Consider the following 15,264-nt stretch of genomic DNA (forward strand, 5'->3'; position numbering starts at 1 on the left):
GCCCAGCTAGATACAGTCCTACGGGCCTTTGGCTTGTTCTTTCCTTAACCATGCAGGGAAGAGAGGCATAGTGTTTGTTTCCGGTCGAGGGGGGGGTGGGGGCGGGGTTTTGTTACCATTAGACTCCCAAAGATAGTGCTGCTTCTGTGCTGGTTCCATGGTGTAATGGTTAGCACTCTGGACTCTGAATCCAGCGATCCGAGTTCAAATCTCGGTGGAACCTGTTTCTTTAGTCTTTTGTTATTATATTTATTCTTAATTCACATTGAATGACAGAATAATTGTATCTGCTTTTGGATATAATACATATAGTATTTACCTATAAAGATTCACCAATGAATCTCTTCAGTTCAGTAGTGTCTGCTACATGGAGACCAGGACATTAAACTCTTACTTCATTTTAGCCTTGAAGGAAGCTTGTTTCTTGATTCCTTTTGCTGGAATTTTCTACCTTACGCTTCAGTTAAGGATAAGCACTTCTCTTCAGAAATCTCTTACACTATCTCCAAATGTCATTAAGAGAACGTCACCCACCATCCTCATAAAGATCCATCAAGACCTTGAGTCTTATCTGCTGGCCTCCAAGCTAAGCCAGGTTAAATAAATTTAACACAGAGGACAGCAACTTCCATTTTAGCGAATGTCAATGTTAAGACTCAAGTGATTTGCTATAACGTCTCCTCATAGTTGTTTTGTTCTTATTGTTGTTTGAGGCAGTCTCACTCCCCTCTGTAACCCAGAATGGCTTTGAAATCACTGTGTAGCCCAGGCTGGGCTCTGCTATGTTCCTCTGCCCCCTCTCACCCCACCCTCTAAACACACAGAGGAATATTCACCCAATAATTCCTGGGAAATGTATGTTAGGTCATGGGAAAAGAGAATTCAGCTTACAGATGGAGTTCAAGTTGCTAATCAACTGACCTTAAGCAGGGATATTATCTTTGATAATCTGAGTAGACTCAGGGTTGTCCTTAGCGTCTTCCCAAAGTGGAAAAGAGGGGGTTGTCAACAGGGATGTGGTGCTCCTCCAAGTTGCCACCAGCCACCTGAGGAGAGGGAGCTGGATTCAGAGAAAACCTGACTCTTGACTTTGCTTCATCTCAGCGTGATAAAATATGAAATGGAATTGGAATTTATTAAAAGAGATTTTCATATAGATTCTAAATTCTATGGTTAAGAGGCAGTGAGGGTCTCAGAAAGAAAGACATAGCCAAGAGAATGAGCTTTTCAGAGAGTCCTGCCTTGTCTTTACAGGCTCCATATCCACCAAGGATTTCAAATCTATCATCTTCAAGGAGTTGCTGAAGAATCTGAGATCATAGGGTGGCTCCTACTTGGTGAATAGGAACATAACTGATAGGGTAAAATTCTAGGTCACAAGGAAGGTTGCAGGGGAATTTAAAATGTCTTTACTGTAAACAAAGGTTTAGTTTTGTTGTAAGATTCAGGGGAAATATCTGAGAGAGAAGTTAGGCCATACTTGAAGATCATAAATGCTTAGTCTATAACAGTTTGTTGCTTTTTAAACATTCTCTATATAATTATAATGTTTTAAAGGTCATCACTAGTCCAAGTGGTGTGATTGCACATGTTTTTAATCCCATATGGGAGGCAAAGGTAAATGTGAGTTCAAGGCCAGCCTAGTTTCCATAGTGAGTTCAGACTAGGCAGGGTTACAAAACAGGAAAAACAAAGCAAAACAAGACCATCCCCACTGCTGGGGATGGCAGCACAATACCTGTAAACCCAGCACTCATGAGGTGGAGGCAGGAGGATTGCAAGTTCTAGGCCAGTCTAGGCTTTATGTGGAAATCATGTCTCAAAAGTGGTGGTGGTGGTTTGAGGTATGTGTGTGTGCATTTGTGCTTTTATGGGCAAGTTGTGAGATGGCAAGGGACAATGACAAGATAGCTTAGCAGGTAAAAGCATTTGCCACCTAGCCTGAAGACCTGAGTTCAATTCCAGAATCTTACATCCTACTTGGAAGGAGAGAACTGACTCCTAAAAGTTGTCCTCTTATTTCCATCACACAGTTGCCACATACACACACCTTAAATTAAAATGTAGTTTTAAAAAATTTTTAAGGAGGCATTATTCTTTCTTACTTTCTCTTAATAACTCTACATTCTCTCTACAATAATAATAAGAATATCATCTCCTACACTGACAACCTTCACAGCAAATGTTAATAGTGTTGGAACTGTTCACTATTGACTAGAGAGAAAGACTTCAATCAGACTCTAGAGTGGAGGCTCTTCTGCCTCCTGAGGTCACCATAATTTTCCCTTTGTGTCTTCCTCAGGAGTCATGTGTAGGGTCACAAGCCTATAATTTCAGCATTTGAGAGGAGATAATAGGATCAGGAGTTCAAGATCATCTGGGCTACAGCAGACCCTGTCAAGAAGAGGGGTGGGGGGAGAAAGAGAAACAGAGGGAGAGAGAGGGAAGGAGGAAAGGAGGGAGAAAGGAGGGGTGCAGAAGAGATTACAGAGATTGATGAAATGAGAAAGAATTTCCAACCCATCCCTGCTGGCTTTGAAGATGGAGGGAAATAATCAGGAGCCTCACAATCCAGACGTTTCTGGAAACTGGGAGAGGAACCCAAAGAGATTCTTCCCAAAGAAGAAACATAACCCTTTCTACACCTTGATTTTAGCCCAGTGCTGAGCTGATTTAAATCATCAAGCTCAAGGCAATTAATTTCAGCAGGCATACAAAATGAATACAACAACATTTTCAGTACTTTCTCTGCCAGTGCAAAGGGATACGTTGTTAGGCATGCTGATGCACACCTGTAATACCAGCACCTCGGAGATGGAGACAAGAGGATCAAGAGTTCAAATCCAGCCTAAGCTGTATGAAACCCCAGCATTGTACAAGTGACAGTCATTCAAACTGGGAGAGATGTGTATTATTTCTTAAAAAGCCACAAGTTTTTATGGTGCCTATATGTGACTAAAGATTATTATCAGATGGTATAGGTGCTGCTTATTGGAGGAGACTGACAGGGCCACAAATAGGAAACTCAAGATGGAAAGAGCAAGGAAGGAAGCTAGTTTTTGGGAAGTGGGGGAAACATGACTGTGAGGGTGTGTTGAGTAAGGCCGTGGATGCTGCCAGAAGTTCTAAGCACATTTTCCCCTTATGTCATTATTTCTCAATGTGAATTCTGAGAAGGACAATAGTGTTTCTCAACAAAAACTTGCATGATCAGCTACATTGAGAACTACACATTGCTTCCCAGCTTAGAGATTCTCTAAGCTCATGGGCATTTAAAAAGCATATATATATATATATATATATATATATATATATATATATATATATATCAGTTCCCAGATTCACCAGACCACAGAAAAAACTCCCATTAGCAGCCTTTTAAATATTCTGGAGGAGTGCAAAATAGACCATTGGACAGAGGAGAGATTAGAGTCAAACTTAGGTCCTCTAAAAGAGCAGCATGTGCTCTTCAACACTGAGCCATCTCTGGGACTTTATTTGGTTTTTTTGCTGTTGTTGCTGGTGTGTGTGTGTGTGTGTGTGTGTGTGTATGTGCTTTGTTTTTGTTTTTGTTTGAGACAAGGTCTCTCCGTGTAGCCCTGGCTGTGGAACTTTATTCTTAAAGTAAATAATACAGAAGTATAGAATAAGGCTTTAACATCTTCCTCCACTATTTCAGTTCCTCTCCAGACCCCAGAGATAACTAATTATTTATATTATTTTCCTCCTGTTGAAAGTCTGTATAAATCCAGACAGATTCAACTAATTATCTGAATAGCTTTCCTTTAACAAAGATGTATAGCAGCTTGTCCAAACATTTCTACTCACTTACTTTTAGACAGGACAAGAAAGATACTGAAGACTTATCCAATTAAATCATGTTTATTTTCTTATTTATATAAGATCTCACATAGCCCAAACTAGTCTTGAACTCACAATGTAGTAGAGGATCTTAAACTCCTGGTCCTCCAATAGACTGCTGGGATCACAATCCTTCACCATACCGTTTTATGTGGCACTGGGGATCATACTAGACAAGCACTCTACTGTAGACTGAGTTTCTTTCTTCCTCCCATAGCCGTTTAGCCCCACACAGAGACTTATATTAATTATAAATTGTTTGGCCAATGGCTTAGGCATCTTATTGGTTAGTTATTAACCCATAACTATTATCTATGTGTTTCTACATGGCCTTATCTTACCTGAGAATTCTGGGACCTGTTATTCCTTCAGTGGCTAATGGCATTTCCCTGGCAGCTCACTCTCCAAGTCCTCTCCCCAGAATTCTCTTCATCTGGTAGCCCCACCTATACTTCCTGCCTGGCTACTGACCAATCAGTGTTTTATTCATCAGCCAGTAAGAGAAGCATATATACAGAATGACATCCCCCATCATCTCCTCTTTTCTGTCTAAGTAAAAAGGAAGGTTTTAACTTTAACATAGTAAAATTATATATGTCAAAACACTTATCAAGCAAGAACTATAGTTAACAGTATTTGGCAAAATTTAACATTTACATTTGGCAAAATTTGAAAAAAATATCTATCCTATCTTTGTGAGTCTAAAGTTTTATATGTAACATCTTTTATTATAACTAAGGAAAACCATAACCATAACTATCTTCTGTCTTCAACTTCATCAAAGACCTCAGAAGGATAATCTATAAACTCTAGAATTGACAGAAACATCTTGCTGCCTGGACAGTCACCCAAAGTTTCTCTGTGATATTGGGGTATCCATCTTCTGCCTATAGGCCTAATGTGTCTGGCAGACTTCTCAGTGAAGCAGGATATTTGAAACTGTCCACCTGCATTGGCAGTTTGTCATTCATTTTTCTCTGTGCCCTGCAGAATGTCTGGCAGATTTTTCCATGAAGCAGGAACCCTGAAGGACTGTCCCATCTTGTTTTGTCAAGTTCAGCAGTCACTTTCCTGTGGGTCCTGCATGTTCACTTTATACAGCATACAGTCAAATAGTCCAGGCAAGAGCAGTTTCTTGCCCAAAGCTAGTCTTGCCATGTCGAAGGCAAACTCCATAAGGAGTTTCTTTGATGCTCATCTTCCTCTCTGACATAATTAGTGTTGTCAGGAGCAGTTGTGTCTCACTGTAATGAAAAATCCAAAAACATTTTAAATGCCATATTCTGTAGGTCTTTGAAAGGTATTGATAATACCTATCTATTTGAAATATATCTCTGTATATCTAGAAAACTTAACTAACATAAGTTTTGACTATTATAGGTGACTATATATAATCTGTATTTAATTATACATTCAATTTTTAAAAGACCTATAGAAACATGATACCTAAACAAGAGTAGAAATACACATATAACAAAATTGACCTTAAATTTGTATCAATAAAACAAAGTCATAAGAATGCAAAGTATACATTTCTATATCATATTCCCTTTTTTCTTTAGGAAGAAATTGACTGTGATCATTAACCATTTCCAACCAACCCCATTTAAATTAAAACAAACATTCATGAACAATATTTGGGAATTTGAGTGTAGTTCTCTCCAAACTGCTTCCTGCTGTTTTGGGGTGCTGCCAATCCCAAGGGAATCCTGAGAAAACCCAGAAACCTGGGCAAATCCTGGCTGTAGTCTGAGGCTGTATCATTTCAGCTGTTTTGGATGTTGGATCACCTGGGCCACTGCTTTAGGGAGTCTTGCTTGGTCAAATCACATTATTCTGGAAGCAATCCACAGCTTTTCATCTTCTATGGGAACAAAAGCAGAACCTCTTTTTCCAAAGTAACATCTTCTTATACTTACATTTTGAAGTCAAGGCATTTTCAAAAATATAGGTTGGATTAATCTAGCAGTATTTATAATAAAATAACTTTTAGCAGCTGTTGCTCTTCTTCAGCAATAAAATCTGTTTCTAATCCATTTCTTCCCATTCCTATCTCCCTACAAAGCCTGAAAAAAACAACTATTTATTTTCCCATCCATCCTGTTAAGAGTGGCCAAGTGGAGGCCAGGTGTTGGTGGCACAAGCCTTTAATCCCAGCACTAGGGAGGCAGAGGCAGGTAGATCTCTGTGAGTTTGAGGCCAGCCTGATCTACAGAGTGAGTTCCAGGACAGCCTCCAAAGCTACAGAGAAACCCTGTCTTGAAAAACCAAAAAAAAAAAAAAAAAAAAAAAAAGAGTGGCCATGTGGAACAATTTTAATGACATGAAGGCTGAAACCTAAGGCACCTGGGAAGTGTTTGTTGATAAGAGAGGTAGAGAGGTGGGGTTGCCCCTTGGACCTGTCTTCTGGCTATAAACAGGATATGGTCTCTACATATGCGGCAGCTCCCTTTCCCCAAGAGGACTAAGGCAAACATAATGCCATCATTGAGCTGTAAACGAATGCCAGTAACCAGTCACCAACTGTCTAGCAACATTTTTCATCTGCACCCATCTAAGAGTTTGCTCAAAAATTGCCACTTCTATGGTAACTAGCAAATATAAGCATTTCTTCTGTATTTCTTGGCTATTTATGAGTTTTTCTATAATTTGCCTGTTGCTATCATTTGTCCATTTTCAAAGTGGATTACCTTTTCTTATTGATGTGAAGGATTTTTTTTATATATTCTAGCTATTTTCCTTGTTTTTCCTCTTAGATTTATTTTATTTTTAGGGGCTGGAGAGATGATTCAATGGTTAAGAGCACTTGTTGTTTTTTAACCATTGAGTCAACAGGGTTCAGTTCCCAGCACCAACATGGCTGCTCACAATTCTCTGCAACTCTATAGACAACCCTCTGTAAGAGCAGTAAGTGCTCCTAGCCACTGATCTGTCTCTCTAGGCCTCTGTGATATATTTTCTGTTCCATTGTTTCTTTCAGCATTTTGAAACAAGGTTTTCTTCCTGTAACTTAGACTGGCCTGGGACTCCTGCTTCTGTTTTTCCTCGAGATAACATGAGTGTGCTACCATACTAAAGAAAAAAATACAGAGAGAGAGAAGTTAGTAGAGCTTATGACAGGGTAAAACTGCTTTATTACATTTTAATTTTCTTTGTGTACATGTGCTTGTGCTCACTAGTATGTATATGTGTCGGTGCATGCTACCTAGCAGGCATGGAAGTCAGAGCACTTCCATGGGATTTGGTTCTCCGGTCCCAGGGATCTAATTCAGGTCTGGAGCAGGCTCCTTTGCCTGATGAGCTGTCTCACCAGTTCATGAAGAGGTAAAATCTGTCTTCTATTTCTTACATTTTCTATTGTTTGTATTATGAAGTGACAGATTCAACGCAAGATCAGAAAAATCCTCAATTTGGTTCATGTGATCATAATCACATGAGTTCCAGCTAGTCTTATAGAAAGAAGGGATAATATATTTATTGGTAAGAGATACATAAAGCTTCAAACACATCTATTATAAATAGCATAGTATTTAAATTATATAGCACAATCATATTTCTACATTGTGAAAAGTAAATCAGAATAATATCTAGCTCCTTTTGTTACAGTTGACTATTTAGTTTATGTGTATGAGTGTTTTGCCTTCTGTATGTCTGTGCACTGTGTGTGTGCCTGTCTGAAGGTCAGAGAATGGAGCTTGCCACCAGCCAACGACAGAGGTCTAAAGACAGACAGAAAGTGAGGTAGCTGGGCAGAAACAGGATATACGCAGGGTAAAACAGGAACTTGCTCTGGTCTGCTGAGAGGTGAAGGAGGTAAGGTGTGGTGGTGACTTATTCCTTCTCTGACCTTCAGACAGGCTTTATTTGTACAAAAAAAGATATCACCACATGAAGGAATTCAGAAGAGGGCAGCAGATCCCCTGGAATTGGAGTTACAGATAGTTGTGAGCCACCATGTGGGTGCTGGGAACCTAACCCAGATCCTCTGGAAGAGCAACAAGTGCTCTTCCACAGAGTCGTCTCTCCAGCTCCTGATAAGACACTCTTACTAAGAGCAGCTTGAGAGAGGAAAGCATTTATTTTTGCTTACAATTCCAGATCATAGTTCATTATTGAGGGAAGTAAAGGCAGGAACTCAAGACAGGAAATGGAAGGCAAGCTTGCTTGCTATTCCATACTATGTTACTTCGACCAAGAAACTCATTCTACAGCCAAGAAGTACAGCAGGAGAATGCTACTTGCTAGCTTGCTTGCTAGCTGGCTCAAAAACCAGCTTATACTCAGCTAGCTTTCTCTTCCACCCTGCTAGTTTATACAGTTAAGGATCACTTGCAGAAGGATAGTCCTGCCCACTGTGGGCTGTCCCCTACTACTTCAATTAACAATCATGACAACCCCCTACAGGTATGCCCACAGGCCAGTCTGATCGAGGCTTTAGACTCTATCATGTTGACCAGTAAAGCTAGCCAAGGCACAAGACCACTAAGATGGGTCTTTAAGTAAAGATGCTTGTTGCCTGAGACTGATAGCCTGAGCTGGATTCTGGGATCCACATGGTGGAAGGAGAGAACCAATTCCACAAAGTTGTTCTCTGACCTCCATATGCATACCATGATCGACACAGATGTGCATGTGCACACACACACACACACACACACACACACACACACACACACACAAAGAAATGAATGTCATTTAACATAAACAAACCAGAATCACTGAGATGGTTCATCAGGTAAAGGCATTTGCCACATTGAAGACCTGAGTTCAAACCCAGAATCCAGGTAAACGTGAAGGGGCTAAATGACTCCACAAAGTCATCCCTTGACCTCTATCTGTATGCCATGGCATGTGTACCCACACACATCACGAACACACGTTCATCATAAATATTTTCTAAAATTTAAACAACAAGAGCTAATCATGGTGGTACATGCTTATAATCCCAGCACTCACGAGGCAGAGGCAGGCAAATGTGTATGAGTTCAAGGCTAACCTTGTCTACACATAGAGTTCTAGGCCAGCCAAAAATACATGGTGAAATGCCACCTAAAAACAAAAAATCAAACAAAATGAATGAATGAGTAAATAAAACCAAACAAAACCCAAAAGAAAGAACACAAAGTAAGCCCATGGAATGGAGGAAACACTTAAAACTCACCAGAGCCGGGCGGTGGTGGCACTCGCCTTTAATCCCAGCATTCGGGAAGCTGAGGCAGGTGGATCTCTGTGAGTTCGAGGCCAGCCTGGTCTACAGAGCAAGTGCCAGGATAGGCTCCAAAGCTACATAGAGAAACCCTGTCTTGAAAAACCTAAAAAATAAAATAAAAATAAAAAAACAAAACTTACCAGAGCTAGAACATACCTCTTTCACAGGCAAAGACAAAGTGACAAGCAACCCAATTCAAAAGTAGGCAAAGGACTTGAAGTCATTTAAAATCTATAAATGGCTTCCAATGCAAATCAGAGACAAATGAGCTACAGATTCACACCCATTAGGACAGCTATGATGTTTAAAAAGCAAAGCTCATATGATCGTGGGAAAGGCTGGAGAGAGGCTGTGAAAACACTGAAAGCCTCAGGCCTTACTGGTGAGGAAGAAAAAAGTTGCAGCAGCCACTGTGTGCAACACTTGGACAGGGTGGCTCATGCCAATGATCCCCGAAACAGGCTGGGACAGGAGGATCTCATTGTGAACATAGCCAGAGAGATCCTGTCTCAAAATAAATAGGCAAAGTCTACAGAATGCAAATGGGCCTACAGTGACAGAGAATGGTAGCTGTCTGGGGACAGAGCAAAGGAAAAGCAGAGGGATTAAAGGAATAGGGGATGTATCAGAGATAACTACTAGATGTTTAATGTCTTGATTGTGTTAATAACAATAATTTCTCTGGTATATAAATGTCTCAAGATTCATTAAATTTCTCGAAGTAAAATATGCATTACATTGGGAGGTGATTAGTGTTAGGCGGAGGAGGGGAATGGAACAGGCAAGAAGGGGAACACATTTGTAGTAGAAGGGAAGCAGCAGGTTGTTTAAAGTAACTTGGTCAAGTTGGCTGTGTTGGTACACACCTGTAATCCCAGCACTCTGGAGGCAGAGGCAGAAGGATTGTGAGTTCAAGGCCAGCATGGGCTATAGAGTAATGTGCTGTCACACACACACACACACACACACACACACACACACACACACACACACACACACACACCTGCCCACACATATATATTCAGATGAGTGGTCAAAACAGGGCTCACTTGAAAGCGTATTTGAGCAAAGACTGAAGGAGGACTGATAACAGATCATGTAGATTATCCAGAGGGAATGTATCCAGGCAATGGCCAGTACAAAGACTCTAAAATATAAGAGCCAATGAGATGGCACAGTGGATAAAGGCCCTAGCTACAAAAGCCTGATTACCTGAAAGTTGTCCTGGAAAGGAAAAAGGGAGGGAAGGGGGGGAGGGAGGGAGGGAGGGAGGAATTAAGACAACAGCCTCAAACAGACCTGTATTTCATAGAATCTACGGTATCATTGATTGGAGAATATGTCCTGATTTCAGAGACATTAAAAATATGCAGTGTAAATTGTATTATGTAGTGTGAACAGCAATATGCAAGGCCAAATCTATAACTCAAGCACCACAAGTGTCTGTGGCTGAAGATTTGGTTTTCTGAAGAGTGCCTAACTCTTGGAAACATTCCAAAAGTAACCACACCAACCAGTTCATTATATAAGATGGAATTAGAGTCAAGGTTCAAAATTATTTTTTAAATACTTTATTTACTTGTATTTTAGTGTTTGGCCTGCATGTATGTCTGTATGAGCATCCCCTGGAACAGGAGTTACAGACAGCTGTGAGTTACCATATAGATGCTGGGAATTGAACCCAGATCTTCGGAAAGAGCAGCCAGTGCTCTTAACTGCCAGGCCATTTCTGCAGCTCCAAGGTTCAAAACTATTATAGTTTTTTTTTTAAATCTATGTTAGTATGGGGATGAAGAGAGGGCTCATTCACTAAGAGAACATACTGCTGGCCCACACCTTTAACCCTATCATTTGGGAAGCAGAGGCAGGCAGATCTCTCAGAGTTTGAGACCAGCCTGGTGTACAAAGTAACTTCCAGAACAGCCAGGGCTACACAGATAAACCCTGTCTCAAAAAAAAAAAAAAAAAAAAAAAAAAAAAGAAAAGAAAAGAAAAGTAAAAGACCATCTTGACTTTTTTCAGATGGAAGCCAGGGGTTCATATATGCTAAGAATGCACTCTGTCAGCTATGTCCCCAGTAGTACTTTAATAATTTAATTTATTTGTTTATTTAGAGACAGGGTCTCATACAGCCCTGGTTGGCTTCCACCTTCCTATGTAGCTCAGGATGACCTTAAGCTTGTCATCTTCCTGCCTCAAACTTCTTGGTGTGCAAAAGGGCACCTAGTTTTTTTGTTTTGTTTTTGGTTGTTCGAGACAGGGTTTCTCTGTGGCTTTGGAAGCTGTCCTGGAACTAGCTCTTGTAGATCAGGGTGGTCTCGAACTCACAGAGATTCGCAGGGCACACAGTTTAATTGATTTTTTTAAACAGTGCATTCTATTCTCCACAGTTCTTTCCCATCTTATAAAGTAAACTTTATACATATTACCAAAGTCTTTGTTCTTCCCTCCCTCTAGCTGCTAGCAACTACCATTTTACTGCTCGTCTTTGTGCTGTTGACTAATCCAAGTACTGCATACCAATTAGACCATACAGTATTTTTACTTATGTCCTCTGGAACTAGAACTATAGGTAATTGTGAGCAGCCCAGTGTCAGCACTGGGAACTGGTTCTCTACAGGAGGAACATTATGTTTTCTTAACTGCTAAGCCCATCTATCCAGCCCCAATGTATGTTACATAAAAGTATCTTTGGGGCATCCCAAATAAGCTAAGACACACACATCCAGTAATAGTAATAATAATAATAATTTCAAAAGAGATAATGAAGATGAAGAAATGACTTAAATGAAGAAATGGTTAAAATACTTGTTCCTCTTCCAGAGGATCTGCGTTCAGTTCCCAGCACCCCAAACATCTGTAACTCCAGTTCCAGGGGATCCAACACCCTCTCTGACCTCCCTGCGTATCACACACTCATTTTTAAAAAGTATTGATTTACCAAAAGATATAGAATGAATATATATGTTGACGATGTTGCTCTTTTGAGACAGGGTCTCATGTGATCTTGAACTTGCTCTGTAACCAAGTATAACCTGGAGTGTCTGACCTCTCATGTCCCAAGAACTAGGATTACATTTGTGCTTCACCACGGCTGTCAATCATATACATGTTAAATACCTGCAATCAGCCCATTTTTAAGGAAAAACACTTTATTTTGGTAAATTTAATTAATTTAGTTAGTTGGTTGGTTTTCCTTGAGACAGGTCTCACTGTGTAGCCTTGGCTGACCTGCAACTTACTTTATAGGCTAAATTAGCCTTGAATTCAGAGAGATCTGCCTGCCTCTGTCTCCCTAGTGCTGAGATTAAAATCCAGCATAGAGCAAATTTAAATAAAGCATAGTAGACAGAATATAAAACAAGGAGCCCCTATAACATATACATGTGGCCACCCACACAGCTTCAACTACTGGCCCTGCCCACTGCTTTTAGAAATGAATCCCAGACATAATCTCTTTCTGTCTATAAATATTTCAGCAGTAACCATTAAATTTTTCATTCATTTTTTCACTTATAGTCTAAGGAAGGTAAAGACATACATAATTCAACTCAAAATCTTAAGTACTCTGAAGTTGGCAGTGAAGGTTTATTAGGGGAACAAATGAGAAGACTCTAAGAGCTGTGGTGTTTATAGAATCTCATTACTAAGTCTTTATTTTACATTTAAAAATTGCTTCAGATTTATTTGTTCTATGTGTATGAGGGGTTTGCCTCCATTTATGTTTGTGCACCATGTGCATTCGTGGTGCCCACAGAGGCCAGAAGAGGGCATCAGATCCCCTGGAACTAGAGTTACATATGGTTGTGAGCCTCCAGGTGAACACTGGAAGCCAAACTCAGGTTCTCTGCAAGAGCATCAAGTGCTCATGACCACTGAGCCATCTCTCTAGCTCTGTTCCTTAGTCACCTTACTGAATTATCTAGTCAATTTTTTTTCTCAATAGATAATAAAATTATCTTTAAATAATGATTTCTAAGAAAAGTCTCTCTCAAAAGTTAGATATTTTAAAAATCAAGTTAGCTAAAGATTTAACAATGAAATTAGTGGTTGGCATCTTTGTGTGGTAATATTTTGTTTATTATCTAATAAAGCTTGCCTGAAGATCAGAGTGTGAAGCTAGCCACAGCCATAGAGGCCATAGAGGCCAGGCAGTGCTGGTACACACCTTTAATCCCAGCTCTCAGAAGACAGAAACAGATGGATCTCTTGTGAGTTCAAGGCCACCAAGGACTACATGAGAGTGAATCAGTCTAAAAGAGAAACAGAGCTCACACCTTTAATCCCAGCACCAGGGAGGTAGAGACAGGAGTGGTATGGTTGGGTAGAGAGAGGAATATAAGGCTGGAGGATACAGGCACTCAGGCAGTCTAGGCAGTCTGAGGAACAGTTCAGTTTGGAGATGCAATCAGAGGACACAATCACCCCTTTGATCTGATCATTCGTAGAGGTGAGAACACTCTAGTGGCTGGCCACTTTGCTTTTCTGATCTTCAGCTTGAACACCAATATCTGTCTCTGGTTTTTTATTACTCATGCTACATCTTTTTTTGGGGGGAGGGGGGTTGGTTTCAAAACAGGGTTTCTTTGTGGCTTTGGAGGCTGTCTTGGAACTAGCTCTTGTAGACCAGGCTGGTCTCGAACTCACAGAGATCTGGCTGCCTCTGCCCTCTGAGTACTGGGATTTAAGGCATGCACCACCACTGCCTGGCTTAGTGTCTTTTTAGAATGCTGAGGTGTACCCTAAAGTCATGAACAGCTAAGCGCTGGCAACAACTACATTCCCTACAGCCAGAGAGAAAGTGATTTTAAAAGTAGGTTTAAGTATTACACCTAATAGGACCCAGATTCAATTCCCAGCACTTACATGGTAGCTCTCAACTGTCTGTAACTCTAGTTACAGGGATCCAACACCCTCTTTTGGATTCCTCAGGCATTGGCCATACTTGTGGTGCACAGACATGATTGCAGGCGAAACACTCTTAGACACAAAATAAAAACAAGTAAATATTTTAAAAAAGTACACATGCATGTGTGTGTGTGTGTGTGTGTGTGTGTGTGTGTGTGTGTGTGTGTGTGTGTGTGTGTGTGTGTGTGTGTGTTGTAGCTACTGGTTAGGTGCTCATGGCTCCTGTAAGTAGCCTGCTACACATAGCATAAGCAACCCTCATGAAATTCATTAGGTCACTTAAAAAAAGAGAAAGAGACGAAGGGGGTGTAGTTGGGAAGAAGAAAAGAATCGGCATGAATAAAAGGATAATGGAGGGAATATGATCAAAATCGCCATAGACACACACAAAAGCATCACAATATTTTTATACAAAAATGTCATTTTACAAAATTGGCATACATTAATAAAATATTTTAAAAGCAGTACTTTCCAGCTCTGTTCTAATAGTGAATCCTGTGGTTTTTTAAGGATTATCTGCAATGCATTCCAATAAGGTCTGTACAGCTAGCTAGACAAGAAGTCTATTCTTCAAGCCTCATCGCCTCCTGTCCGTGAGGAGGAGACAGCAACAGCTAACAGAGGAGTGGAAACAGCACCCAAGTATCATACTGCTGATTGCAGAGAAAACAAACTCATTTTTACAACACAAAGAAATGGAGATTGGAGCTGAACATTCACTGCTTTGAAATGAAACTGAAATTGGAGAGTGAAGCGCAAAAAAAAAAAATGAGACAGATTTTAAAGTCACAACTCTGATCTACTAATTGTCTGTATGAGATGCCACATAGAATGAAGGAGCAGGGCCAGTGAGGTGGCTCAATGTGTAATGGTGCTTGCTGCCAAGCCTGCCAGCCTAAGACCCATTTAAAAGTGGGAGAGAATCAACTCCATAAAGTTGTCCTCTGACCTTTTTTTTTTTTTTTTTAACGAATGAGTAATTTACTCAAACATTCTTAAGCAGACTACCACAAGCAGACACACACACACACACACACACATACACACACACGTATCATATGCAGAATCTTACGCTAAAAATTCAAAATAAAAGCTCTTCATGGGCCAGTGTGATGGCTTGTCGGGTAAAAATGCCTACTGTCCAACAACTTATATTCAACCCATAGACCCACATGATGGAAGGAAGAACTGACCCCTAAAAGTTGTTTCCCCATCCTCCATGAATTCTCAGGGGCACATGTGCCCTCCCCCACAGACAAATGTTAACTTTAATTCAAACAAACTCC

General features: G+C 40.3%; 1 non-coding gene across 1 annotated transcript; it reads left to right on the forward strand.

Annotated features, from left to right (window-relative positions):
- The first annotated feature begins 151 nt into the window (after positions 1-151).
- On the forward strand, positions 152-223 carry Trnaq-cug. Its single transcript has one exon. It is a non-coding gene; the product is annotated as a tRNA-Gln (tRNA).
- Positions 224-15,264: the final 15,041 nt, after the last annotated feature.

Source organism: Cricetulus griseus, chromosome 4, assembly GCF_003668045.3.
Source record: "Cricetulus griseus strain 17A/GY chromosome 4, alternate assembly CriGri-PICRH-1.0, whole genome shotgun sequence".
Lineage (NCBI taxonomy): Eukaryota > Metazoa > Chordata > Mammalia > Rodentia > Cricetidae > Cricetulus > Cricetulus griseus.